This window comes from Lissotriton helveticus, chromosome 1_2, assembly GCF_964261635.1.
Source record: "Lissotriton helveticus chromosome 1_2, aLisHel1.1, whole genome shotgun sequence".
Lineage (NCBI taxonomy): Eukaryota > Metazoa > Chordata > Amphibia > Caudata > Salamandridae > Lissotriton > Lissotriton helveticus.
The window spans coordinates 335,415,348-335,428,731 of NC_136058.1; the positions used below are offsets into that span (position 1 = coordinate 335,415,348).

At 53.0% G+C, this 13,384-nt stretch overlaps 2 non-coding genes across 2 annotated transcripts; both read right to left on the reverse strand.

Moving 5' to 3' along the window:
- Positions 1-6,873: 6,873 nt before the first annotated feature.
- Positions 6,874-6,956, reverse strand: TRNAL-CAG (transfer RNA leucine (anticodon CAG)). The gene has a single exon. It is a non-coding gene; the product is annotated as a tRNA-Leu (tRNA).
- Positions 6,957-7,739: 783 nt separating this feature from the next.
- TRNAR-ACG (transfer RNA arginine (anticodon ACG)) lies at positions 7,740-7,812 on the reverse strand. The gene has a single exon. It is a non-coding gene; the product is annotated as a tRNA-Arg (tRNA).
- Positions 7,813-13,384: the final 5,572 nt, after the last annotated feature.

A 13,384-nucleotide genomic window follows, 5' to 3' on the forward strand; every position in this document is an offset into this window, starting at 1 on the left:
GTGCTCGGACCACTGGTTGCTGTATACAGCGATGTCGTCTAGGTAGGCGGCGCTGAATCCTTCGAGCCCCGCCAGGACCTGATTGACGAGCCGTTGGAACGTTGCCGGGGCATTCTTCATGCCGAAGGGCATGACTGTGAAATGGTAATGGCCATCGGGAGTGGAAAAAGCAGAACGTTCTTGTGCCCGGGGTGTGAGGCCGATTTGCCAGTAGCCCGCCGTCAGGTCGAAGATACTGAGGTAGCGGGCAGCTCCCATGCGGTCGATTAGTTCATCTGCCCGGGGGATGGGATGTGCGTCTGCCCTGGTGACCGCATTCAAGCCCCGGTAGTCGACGCAGAACCGGAGTTCTGGTGTGGTGCCGGGGGCAGCTGCTTTGGGGACCAGGACTACAGGGCTGGCCCAGGGGCTGTCTGAGGGCTCGATGACCCCGAGCGTGAGCATTTTGGCTACTTCCTCCTGGATGCAGGCCCGTACCCGATCTGGCACGCGGTAGGCCCGGTGGCGGATAGGGGGGCTGTCCCCCGTGTCCACATCGTGCGTACACCAGGAAGTGACACCTGGGGTGAGGGAGAACAGGCTGGCGAATTGTGACAGGAGAACTTGGCACTCCTGGTGTTGCTCTCGGGTGAGGGCCTCTGAGAGTCGGACCCCATCTATGGAACCGTCTTCCTCCCGCGTTCGTAGGAGGTCCGGGAGGGGCTCGGAGTCCTCTTCAGCCCCATTGTCTGTGGCCATCAGGAGGCTGAGTTCTGTCCGTACAAAGTGCGGTTTCAGTCTGTTAGCGTGGAGGACCCGGAGGGGGTTCCGGGAAGATTCCAAGTCGATGAGATAGGTAGCCGGACCCTTGCGCTCGACCACTTTGAAGGGCCCTGTCCACTTGTCTTGTAGGGCGCAGGGTTCGGTGGGGGACATCACCCATACCTGTTGCCCAGGTTCAAATTCGATGGAGGAGGCATTCCGGTCATACCACCTTTTCATGTCCTCCTGACTGGCCTCTAGGTTGGCTTTTGCTAGTTCTCGGAATCGCCGGGTCTGGTTGCGGAGTGTTAGGAGGTAGCGGAAAACATCTGGTGGGTTCTTTAGAGGGGGCATTTCCCAGCCTTCCTTAACTAGGCTGAGCGGCCCGCGCACGGGGTGTCCATATAGCAGTTCAAATGGGCTGAAGCCCAGGGACTTCTGGGGAACCTCTCGATATGCGAAGAGAAGGCACGGCAACAGTACATCCCACTGGCGACGGAGGGGCTCTTCCAACCCCCCGATCATCCCTTTGAGCGTGCGGTTGAACCGCTCAACGAGTCCGTTTCCTTGAGGGTGATAGGGGGTCGTGAACCGGTAGGTAACCCCGCACTGTTGCCAGAGAGATCTCATATATTTCGAAATAAAGTTCGTGCCTCTGTCACTGACGACCTCCCGGGGGAAGCCCACCCGGGAGAAGATCCCCATCAGAGCCCGGCCGACTACCGGGGCTGTCACCGTCCGCAGGGGAACAGCCTCCGGGTAGCGGGTGGCGTGGTCCACTAGCACCAGGATGAATCGATGGCCTTGTTTTGTGCGCGGGTCCAGGGGCCCTACGATATCGATTCCGACCCTCTCGAACGGGGTGGTGACCACGGGAAACGGTTGCAGGGGGGCTTTCAGTTTGCGGCCGCTCTTCCCACTGGCTTGGCACGTGGGGCAAGATCGGCAATGCTGGTGTACATTGTCCCTCATTTTGGGCCAGAAGAAGTGGGTCACCAGGCGGCTATAGGTTTTGTCTTGACCCAAGTGTCCTGCCAGGGGGACATCGTGGGCCAGGTTTAGCAGGAAGTCTCTAAAACGGAGGGGTACCACTAGGACTCGGCTGGCCCCCAGCTCCGCGATTCTTTGCTCACTGTACAGCAGATCATTGTCCCAGTAGACCCAGTGAGTCCCGGAGGTATCCCCTGCGCTTTGGGCTAGCGCTTGCTGGCGGAGTCCCTCGAGGGAGGGACAGGTCTTTTGTTCTTGGCGAAATTGTTCTTGCGTGGGCCCCCCCTCTTGAGGCCACTGGTCGAGGTTAGCGAGGTCTGGAGGTTGAGCTGGTTCGGGGGGGACATCACGGTCGGTGGTCTCGGCGGGGGCGACCGGAGGCGGTGGCGCCGGCCATTCGAGTTCCTCTGGGCGGGTGTTGGCACGGGCGGTCATGGACCGGGTGGTGACGCACGCCCAGTCCGGGACGCCCAGCATCCCCAGGTGCTCTTTCCGTTCGACTGCTGCCCATGGAGAGCTTTCCAGGTCATTACCCAGGAGGCAGTCTACGGGGGCATCATCTCGGACCGTCACCTTCAACATGCCGGAGACCCCTCCCCATTCGAAGGGGACGCAGGCCATCCGACACAGACTTTCTGAGTTATCGGCTGAACGTACAGGGCAGAGAATGTTTGGTAAGTATTGGTCGGGGGTCACCAGGTGACAGCGGACGGCTGTTACACTGGCCCCAGTGTCACGAAGGGCTTCCGCCCGGCGTCCATTGATGCCCACCCATTGGCTGTACTTCTGGGTATTAGCGGGTAGGGGGACCCGCGGGACCATGTCTCTCCCCCCTAGGCAGGCGAGAGCCATGGCGGCTGGCTCCCACTCTTGGTGTTCCTGTTCATATTCTTCTTGTTCCTCTGAGATCTGTTCCTCCCCCAGAGCAGCAGCGGCTACTTGGCGGGGTCTTGGGCTCTGGTACTGGGGGCAGTTTGGGTCGTTTGCATAGTGTCCGACTCGTTGACATCGATGGCAGGTAACATTGGCTCGATGTCCCGGTCGCGCTGGGGTGCTGCCCCGGTTGGCCGGGGGGGTGAGGCTGGTAGTGGGGGTGACCGGAGCGTTGCTTCTTCCGCGTCCTTGGCCTCCACCTCCTCGGGGACGGTGCTGGCCATTGTTGTTCCGGTTCTGTTCGGAGGACCCATTTCGACTCACTCTGGTGATCTCCCACCGGTCTGCTTCGGCTGCGAGCTGCCGGGGATCCGTTAACTTGCTGTCGAGGAGGTGCTGGCGAAGTTCAATGAAGCAGTTGTTCGACAGATGCTCCCATACCATAAGATTGAACAGTTGTTCGTAGGTTGTGACCTTGCTTCCTTTGATCCAGCCCTCGAACGCTCGGCTAAAGTAATTGACATAGTCCACCCAAGTTGTACCTGGGATGCGGGTGCAGTCTCGGAACCTCTGACGGTACATCTCGGGTGTGAGGCCATAGCGGGTAAGGAGTGCAGCTTTCATATGGTCATAGGAGGTCATCTGCTGGTCCGGGAGTTGCAGCAGGGCGTCGCGGCCCTCATTGAGGAATCTCCCCCACAGACCGGCCCCCCAATCGCTTCTATCGATCCGGTGTGCAGTCATAGCGATTTCATAGGCCTTAAACCATTGCTGGATGTCGTCCTCTCGGAAGTATTCTCGAACGACATCCTTGGGGATGTGTACCTTCTTCTCTGTTGCCCCTGGAGTGTGGGGTTGCTCGGGCACCCCTGTTTCTTTATTCTGTTTGCGTAGGTCGATTTCAGCTAATTTCCGCTCATGTTCATATGCCAGTTTCTTTTCCTCGAGCTCCCTTTGTCTCTGTTTCTCCTCTCTTTCTTCTCGGAGACGCAGGTGCTCCAAGTTGATTTTCTGTTCGGCCAACTTCAGTTCAACGTCCATTTTGAGCCGGGCCATTTCCAGCTCGTGTAGTCGGGTTCTTTCTCGTTCCTGGATCTCGTCTGGCGAGAGACCCGTCCTTCGTTCTTCAGGGGCCATGGGGGTTTGTGCTGCGATGTCTTGATCGGGGGTTCCGGCAGCCCCGGTTTCTGCCCAAGATTCCAGGGCCTGCTTAAAGTCATCTTTGGTATTTAGTCCGGTGGTAGCGATACCTAATTCGATACAGAACTGTTTAAGTTCACGATGGCTGTACTCGCCCAATTTCTCCATCTGGAATTTCTCCGTTGATCCGCTGTCTTTAGTTGACATCGTGATTCGCCGTGGGGTGAGCTACTCTCTGTACGGTTTATGCGGTGATTCGGATCCCGTCGCTGGCCACCAATGTTAGACGGACCGGGAGGGTCGGCCGAGGATACGGGGAGAGGCCTCCGGGGAGAGCCGTCTCCAGTGAATCGTACAGACAAGTAACTTCCCCCCCACAGACGGACACCACACAATGATAAAGTTCAACGATACTTTATAGACAATTCTTCAAGTACGGTAGAATGGTACAAGGAGGTCTGGACTCAGGGGTCCCCTCTATTCTGGTCTCTGTTTGGGAAAAGGGTAGCGGGACAGTCTTGTTACCAAAAAGATGGAAAATAGCTCTCAATCCTCGAGCTCGGTGGTGTAGATGAACGGGCCGCGGCGGAGCCAGCAGGTCCCGAGATGGATGAAGGAAGACGACGGTCCGCGGCAGGGCCAGCAGATCCCGATGAAGGTGGTGGTTACAAACGGTCCGCGGCCACGCCAGCAGGTCCCGACGATGGTGAAGGATAGGGTGGTTCCCAAAGCCGCGGCAGCGCCAGCAGGCAAGACGAGGGTGCACAAGACAGAGCTACGGCAGCGCCAGTAGTCCGTCAAGGATGAGTTCTTCTTTGCGTCTCTCGACTCCAAGATACAACTCCCGTCCTGCTCTGGAGCTGTCCCAGTTATAGGGCTGGTGTGCTTTGATGTCCGGACCCTCGCACTTGGAGGTCGGGAGGTCCGGGATGAGGGGGTTCAGACACCCAGCAGGGGGTGGAGCCAGCGCCCGGGGAGGCGATGGGCGAGCGGCACTTGGCGGGGGAGAGCCATCGACACCTCCTGCTCCCATTGACTGACCAAGTAGCCCGCTCACCTCCTGGGTGGGTGTTGGTGCCGGAATGTCTGAGGCCTGGCCAGGCCCAGGGTTGAGGTCGATCGGGGGCCAGGCGGCCTCGTGGTGGAGTGTCCAAGATGGCGCCCAGGATGGGCGCGCAGGCCGGTAGTGGGTCGGCCTACGCGGTCAACAGGTTCGAGTGTAGGGGTCCCTGCGGAGACGGTGGACGGGCAATGGTGGTGTGTGGTACTTGCGTGGCTGGTTCGGGCCTGGTTGGGCCGGGGGAGAGCGGCTCTTCAGGTGGCCTGTCCAACAGTCTGACAGTTGTATTTTTCAAAATCTCTGTGACCAGTGACACAATAAAATTGAACAGCGGGGAGCACCATATGTGGCAACATCCGGCTGTGAGGATTATTTGTAGTCTGCTCTGTGTCAAGGCTGTGCCATGGTCTCCCTGACATGGGAAACAACCTTTACAATGCAACTTTTCCAACACACTACCATTACAATGAAACTTTTACAACGCAACATCCATTACATCGCATGCCATTACAACGCATCCATTACAACGCATGACACTACAACGCATACCACTACAACACATGCCATTACAACGCATACCATTACAACGCATAACATTACAGCACATAGTACCCTTACACTATCCATCACTTGCTCTACTCTTGCACCCCCTAGAGTTAGAATAGTAATTTTCACCCCTACACTATCCAACACTTACCCTACTGTTGCACCCCCCTGGAGGTCAAATAGTAATTTTTACCCCTACACTATCCAATACTTACCATACATGCAATGTAATGTTATGCGTTGTAATGGTATGCGTTGTAAAGGTAGTATGCGCTGTAATGGAATGCGTTGTAAAAGTAGTTTTTAAAAATTCGTTGTAATGGCATGCGTTGTAATTAAATGCGTTTTAATGGTTGTTGCATTGTGAAAAATGCGTTGTAAAGGTATGCGTTGTAAAAGTATGCATTATAACGTCATACATCCCCCTGACATTCGAGTGCTATGTATTTAGGGGGGGGCCTTTCCCAATAAGAGCAGGTCTGTTACAAGGGTGTAATAATCAGAGCCAGCCCTTGATCCAGTAGCGCCCTGGGCGGAAATAAATTTGCCACCCTCGTGACTTCCGGTGAATAAAATGACGCAGTAGCCTCTTTTCTCTCTGCAGTCCCTTGTTGGTTACATCAAAGCAGCAACTTGCCTCCGAAGACTCATCCTCTCCATCTTCACCCCCAAACTCACCAAGTTTGGCCGATATTTGGCCGGGAATATCAGCACCCTGTAACAAACTCGGCAGAAACCCCCCCTAGTAAACAGCTCAGCCGTTTCCCCCCTAACCTTCATGGGGGCTGGCCAAACAGTTTGCCAGGGCCAGTTTCGGTTCCCAGTCTGGCCCTGGAAATCACCCACCACTTGGCTCCGTCAGGAATGTTCCAAGTTGTGTGTTGGTTTGGAGAGTGGGTGTTGATGTGTGTCGGCAAGAGGTTAAATGTAGATGGGTTGGCAAGGTAGGGGCTGATAGCCTGATACCAAGGTGCTAAAAAGCAGTGGCAGTGCACATTTAACAAGGATTAGAAGTGCTTTAAACGAAATCATTGGAGCCAAGTTAGAGAGGTGTTGCTTTTTGTGTAACCTTTATACAGACAGTTCCTTTCGCCCCTCTGAAGATCAGCGCCCTGGGCCTGGGCCCAGCTGGTCCATGCCAAAAGGTGGGACTGGGCCTAATTCAAGCCGGGAGAAGGCGCCTCCACTCCCAGAATATGGAATGAAGGAACAGTGGCAATTGGAACCCAGAGCGCCCTGGTGCTACTGAACCTGCTGCACCATCGATAGCTACGCTCTTGATGTGGCCTTTGTCTCAGGCCCTTGAAGATTTTGCTGGATTTGTTGGGGATTCTCTGATTCTGTGATTTGCTGCCTCAAAAAGACCCACCTGCAGGCACTTAAGAAGAAAAGGAGCCCAGACCGTAGCGATAATTTCTGAAAGTTTGTTAGGCTTATGTAATAGTGACATCGTTTGTAGGGGGGGGGTACTTGTAGAAGAAACTGACTATACGTAAAACGATTTTAATCCATTAACAAAATATTGTCAGAAGTGGGATTCGAACCCACGCCTCCAGAGGAGACTGCGACCTGAACGCAGCGCCTTAGACCGCTCGGCCATCCTGACAGGCTCATCAAGCTCCATTTGTCACGCAATTTGCGGAACATACAATGACATCAGTCCCAGTGTGTGGTCGGTTTTATGATGCTTGAACACCCATTGGGCTCGCGCGGCTTCAGCCCCCCCTCCCTCCCCTCCCCACCCCTCCCTCCCTCCCCTCCCCACCCCTCCCTCCCTCCCCTCCCCCTCCTCGTGTCTGTCAGCCCGGGCAGAGACAGCTTCGCGGACTGGCCGAGCATCCTATTGCAGCCGCACCTGAGTACTTAACAGGTCTTTAAAAGACCATTTACTTGCAAATGAGGCTTTTGTTGTGTGCCTACCCCTTCTTACACCCACTCTGTCTAAGGTGGAAGAATTAGCCCCCCCCGAAATATTTTTCAGAACCGTGGCCATGCACCAGTATCTCAGATGCCATGTTCTTTTGCCCAGTTTCAATGGAATAAGTCACTAGCAACTGCATCCGTGACAGCCATTATGTCCGTGCCTTCGAGACCACGCTAGTAAAGGTGCTTTTTCAAAAATTCACTAGCATTTGTTGTTCCATGAAAATAGTGGGCCCTTTGGCAAATCGACAGTTATCTGTTTTACAGTTAAAAACAGACCTCTCGAGAGACTCTGAATGGCCCACCTTTAAATAAAAAATATTGGCGGTAAATTCCTAGTATGTAATTTAATTCAAATGCCTAGCTGTTTGCGTAACGAAGTTTACAGATCAGTTTATTTTTCTTATAATGTTTATAGATCATTGTAATGTTTTGATTATAGGTTGAAAAAAGTTATTTCCATTATCGAGCCAGCCAGGACTCGAACCTGGAATCTTCTGCTCCGTAGGCAGACGCGTTATCCATTGCGCCACTGGCCCGCCAGTGATAGTTTATGATAGGGGTGACAGTACAGAGTTACAAATCCCAGGGTATCAGTAGAGAGTGATACTGAAAAGTTTGGAGTGTTAGCATGAGCATGTAATTCAAAGCCAAACGGGGAACGCTACAGTAGCAAAGGGTGAACTCCCAGAATGTAGGAGTCATGGGGAGAGTGGATAGCTTTAACAACCTTCTGCATGGAAGAGCGACCAGTGGGGAGACTGGTACAATTTGGACAGCGTTCATGTCGACTGCTCTGATTGGATCAGAGTCTCTTAGATTAGGCTAAACAGCCTATCAGCACTGTGCTCTTAAGTGGCACTTTTCCTGATAAAAGTTCACATGCAAAAGACGGAGTGAAGTGTTGCAATTAAACTTTTTAGAGCAGAGGCTAGATGCGTGGCTTGGATGGCAACGCAGGCAGACGCCTAAGTCCAAGAGCTCCGCAACCCCGTAACAAACAACGGCGAGTTCAACAGCGAAACAGCCCGGAATCCTACAAAAAAGGTAGCGGCGGCCGTGGGAACATTTGGGGCACAAGAAGAGACGAAGCAGAACAATAGAGACGGCAGGGCGGAACCGCAAGAAGGCAAAAAGTGCCAGCAGCGGCGAGGTGAACAGCACAGCTAAGATGGCGACGTAAGCAGGGGAAGATTACGTATAGACCACCACACGCTGCAAAACAATCCTCCAAGCAACGCGCAGAAGGACAAAGGACGAACAACGCGCAAAGCGGAAAGGCAGCACCGGCAAGACAAGACAGGCCACAAAACGGCGATCGATAAGTGCGTGAGCCTAAGGTGCGTACAAGGCGCAAAACTGAAACCAACCCCCACTACAAGGACCCAAGGCAGCCATCTTGAGTTGGGGGGCACGCCAGTGATCCGAAGAAGGAGAGCGCAGAGAGGCAGAATAAGCACTAGGAGCGGCGATCCAAACACGGAACATCAAAGGTAGAGAACGGGACAAGGAGGAACAAGGGAGCTGGCCAAAATCTACTCCGCGGCACAATAACCGAAAGAGACCCCGAAAGGTGGCCATCTTGGAAGGGGCAAGCTCGGCCCAAGCACCTGAGATACGCCCACAGCAACACTGGGTGAAGGAGGCTCCAGAAGGAAGCCACAAGTTTCGTCACGAAGGCTGTACAGACAAGGCGAGACGGCGCTAAAACCGAACACACGGGAAAGCGGAAGGTGCAGGAAGCGGGTCGTGCTGGCACCACAAGCGGCAGGTGAGAAGCCTAGCGAAGCACCAGCTAAGCGACCTGTGCCGACCCCCCCAGCGGGTAGGTCCGAGCAAGCCGCGCAGCAAGCAACAGCAAGCAACAACAGAAAAAAGGGGCAAACGAAACGAAACCGAAACTACACCTACTTCGGGAGACGGCCATCTTGAGACCTCACCAGAGGGGAGCCAGCTCCGCGCAAACACAGCCAGGTCACAGGATAAAGATTAAGCTGGCTACGAGGCTGCGGCAATTAGTGACATAACACGACAAACCCAGGCGCTCCTCTGGGCAGCCAACCCACTGCATAGACGTAGTAGTAGCATCCGCAACCCGCAATACACGCCGTCAACCAAGCAAGCAAGGGACACGCCGCTAAACATAAACCCAAGGCAAAGTCGGCTGGATCGAGCGAGCCGATTCTGGCCCAATACAAACCAAGAGTGTATGACGGCGCGGAGCAGCATAGAACGTAGCCAAACAAGGGGTACAATACAACTAACGTAGAGGTAGCCAAGCAGTGACCATATAAGGCGGACGAACAGAAGCAGCAGAAAACAAACCTAAGCATAGCTCTTCCAGAAGCGCATGCAGGAAGACCAAACAGGTAGTGGGTTGCCACAATAGCAGGAGCAGCAAACTCACAAGCCGACACACAGCAGAAGCGCACAAAGGGAGTCCTGGCATCCAGTAAAACCAGAACAAGAACAATAAGGTGGCACAGCAGGTTCACTTTCAGCGAAACCACGAAAGACAGGACAACCGAACAAACAGGCAGCAGCGGACCACATCAAGGAGGCCAACAGATAGGCCAACAAAAAAAAGACAGGTTGTCTATACACCTCGCGAGAAGAGGGTTTGACAAAATGGCTGGCAGGGATGACAAGATAGCCAGTGACAACAAGAAACTAAGGAAGGAAGTGTCGGAGTCGCCAATTAAGCTGAAAATCAACCCAACAAACGGCGCAGCAATGGATTTACTCCACAAAAAAATCACGGAAGCCAATGACCTGGCCAAAGCAACAAAAAATGCCATCGACAATATACAGCTAGAGCTTACAGCCATACGTGCGGATCAGAACAAAATTTCCAGCAGGGTCGATGTAGCGGAAAAGAGAATAAGTGACATAGAAGACAGCACAGCCAGAACAGACCGAGACATGCACTATGTAGCTAAGGCGACCAGCAACCTACAGAGAATGTTTGCAGAACAGGAGGACAGAAACAGGAAGGGGAACATCAGGCTCTTGGGAGTGCCTGAAGACGAGGAGGAAGCCGCAGGTTCGTGCGCGGCAATGCTGGAAATCCTACTACCCGAACTGACCGGCCTCAAAATCGACAGACCCTTCGAGATAGACAAAGCATATAGGGTACCAGCAACGAAACAATTGCAGGGGAAAGGTCCGAGACCCATCATATGCAAGCCAATGAGAGCATATCACACTGATGCCATTTTTGCCTTTGCGAGGAAAGGACAAACAGTGAGGTGGAATGACCACAAGATAATAATAACCCAAGACTTCTCGAAGATGACGGTGGAAACTAGGAAAGGCTTCCTAGCACTCAGAGAGAGACAAAAAAAAGCCAACATTGCCTTCAGTTTTGCAAGCCCTGCAAAAATGCGCATAACTGACAGGAGAGGCACGCGTGTTTTTGACGACCCAGCTGATCTACGAAGATACCTTCAGGGACCAGAACCGGAGGAAATGGACGCACAGAGCCCAGGAGTGGCCAAGAGAAGAGCATCGTCGGATGGCTCGGAAGGCGGCGCAGCAGGGAGACACTGATAAGATAACACGGCCAGCAGGAACATTGATCAGACATCACCTCAGACTACCTCAGACAACGCAGCTACCTCAAACGGCCACCTCGGCATGGCGTAGCCAAAACTGATCTACTCCTAAAGTACTACGAATCTGAAGGAGGACACTGGAAAGACACACACGGCCAACAGGAGCATTGATCAGATACGATACCACCTAAAACTACCTCAGACAACGTAGCTACCTCAAACGGCCACCTCAGCATGGAGTAGCCAAGACTGAACTAATCCTAAAAGTACGATGACTCTCAGGGAAGACCGAACACTACCAACCGTCTGGCATATCCATTGACATATCCTTTACTAAATGTGGACAGTGCCTACAGGGGAGGGCAGGGTGAAGTGGACACGTGGGAGCGGGGCGGGAGGACCATTGCTGTCGCACGTTTACAGTACGTTGACAGAGGGGTGGGGGGGCGCGGGCGGGGCAGGGAGCCAAGCAGCACGAACAGTCGCAATCTTGTGGAGACACTTTCTCTCTTCCCTTCTCTCTATCTACAACCCTTTCCACACTCTAAATCAATCCCGAGGGGGGAGGACCGATCACAGACTGGGGCAAACAGTCAGCATGAGCACGGAGCAAAAAGCGGGGCCAAACTCTAGTATCTGCGCGAGAGCAAGCGAGAAACACAGACCACCATGATCATACCAACCCAAACACAAATAGCCTCAGACATCAAAATAGTATCCCTAAATGTCAAGGGCCTCAACCACCCCATAAAACGCCGGAAAACACTAGATTATTTAAACAAACTCAAGGGAGACATATATGTCCTCCAAGAAACTAGGGTCTCAGTGGAAGACGCGAATCGCCTCAAGGCAAGATAGATAGGCGAGATAGTGTGCTCACCAGCGGCAAACAAGAAAGGGGGGGTGATAACCATTATCAGCAAAAAAGCCAAACTCACGCTACACGACTACCGAGCGGACACAAAGGGACCACATGCCTTAAGAGAGGGGAAGAAACCATACATGTAGCCAACATATACGGCCCGAACTCAACAGACAGGGAATTTTGGGAGGATGTGGAGAACGAACTCAGCAACATCCCTCAGGGAGAGCTGTTGATCCTAGCGGGAGACATGAACCAAACCATCGACAATGCCACGGACAGACACCCGCACAGAACCAGCCACACAGCACAAGAGCAAAACACACTCAAGAACATATGCGCCAAGTTAGAGCTGTCAGACCCATGGAGGCTACAACACCCCAGTGCCAGAGAGTACACATTCTACTCACACCCGCACAACTCATACAGCAGAATTGACTACATACTCATGTCCTCCACCCACACACACCTCACAGAATCAACGGAGAACGGCCCTATAACAATCTCAGATCACGCACACATAACCCTCTCAATCAGCGGGAAGCACAATGAGAAGCCGAGTCGTAGCTGGCGTCTCAACAGCGACATACTAGAAAGCCCTGCAAATATAACGGAGGTAGAAGGTGCGATAAAAGAGTACCTAGCATTTAACGACATTGCGGAGACAGACACCACAACCCTTTTGGAAGCACTAAAATCCACCATAAGAGGGAAGTTTCTGGGCATCAAAGCTAGGATGAACAGAAACAGGAACAAAAAAATAATAGAACTAGAAAACCAGATAAAGGAGTTAGAAAAGAACCACAGTGCGAACCTCGTAGACAGGAACACGCTCACCGCACTTACAAAAAAAAAGTATGAACTTAACAAAACACTAAGCGAAAGGGCAGGCACTTGGATTAACAAGTACAAATCCATAAACTTGTGCTCGGCAAACAAGGCAGTCAAAGCACTAGCAGGTTATCTGAAGGCAAAGCAAAGGCAACACTCTGTTGCAGCGAAAACAGACAAAGCGAACAAGACACACACGGCCAACAAACAAATCCTGGAAACCTTCAGGGAAATCTGCAAGGAACTATATACGGCAGACAAATCACTGGCGACAGATGGAGGAGCTAACCTGCTAGACAAACTCGCACTCCCCAAACTCACTAATGAACAAAGAGACTCACTCGAGCAGGACATAACTGAAGCCGAGGTAGGGATGGCAATAGACTCTCTAAAGCCAAACAAGGCGCCAGGCCCGGACGGGTACACGGCCGCCTTCTACAAACAACTTCAGTACCTGCTTAAGGGTACCATGGTCAAAGTCTTCAGAACATGCGCAAACAGAGGTAGCATGACGAACTCGATGGCGGAGGCGAACATCATTGTCATCCCCAAAGAGGGGAAGGACCCACAGTTCCCGCAGAACTACCGCCCGATTTCACTAATAAACGTGGATTGCAAAATCTACGCCAAAGTAATGGCAGCAAGGCTGAACACCTACCTGCCTCACCTCATACATAAATCGCAAGTAGGCTACCTGAAGAACAGACTCTCACAAGACAACACTAGACTACTATGCCACCTCATAAACCGCACAGCCAACAGCATAGAAAAGGCAGTAATGATTGCGCTTGATGCAGAAAAGGCCTTCGATAGAGTCTCATGGCCCTTCCTCGACCAATGCATGCACAAATTCGGACTAGGTGA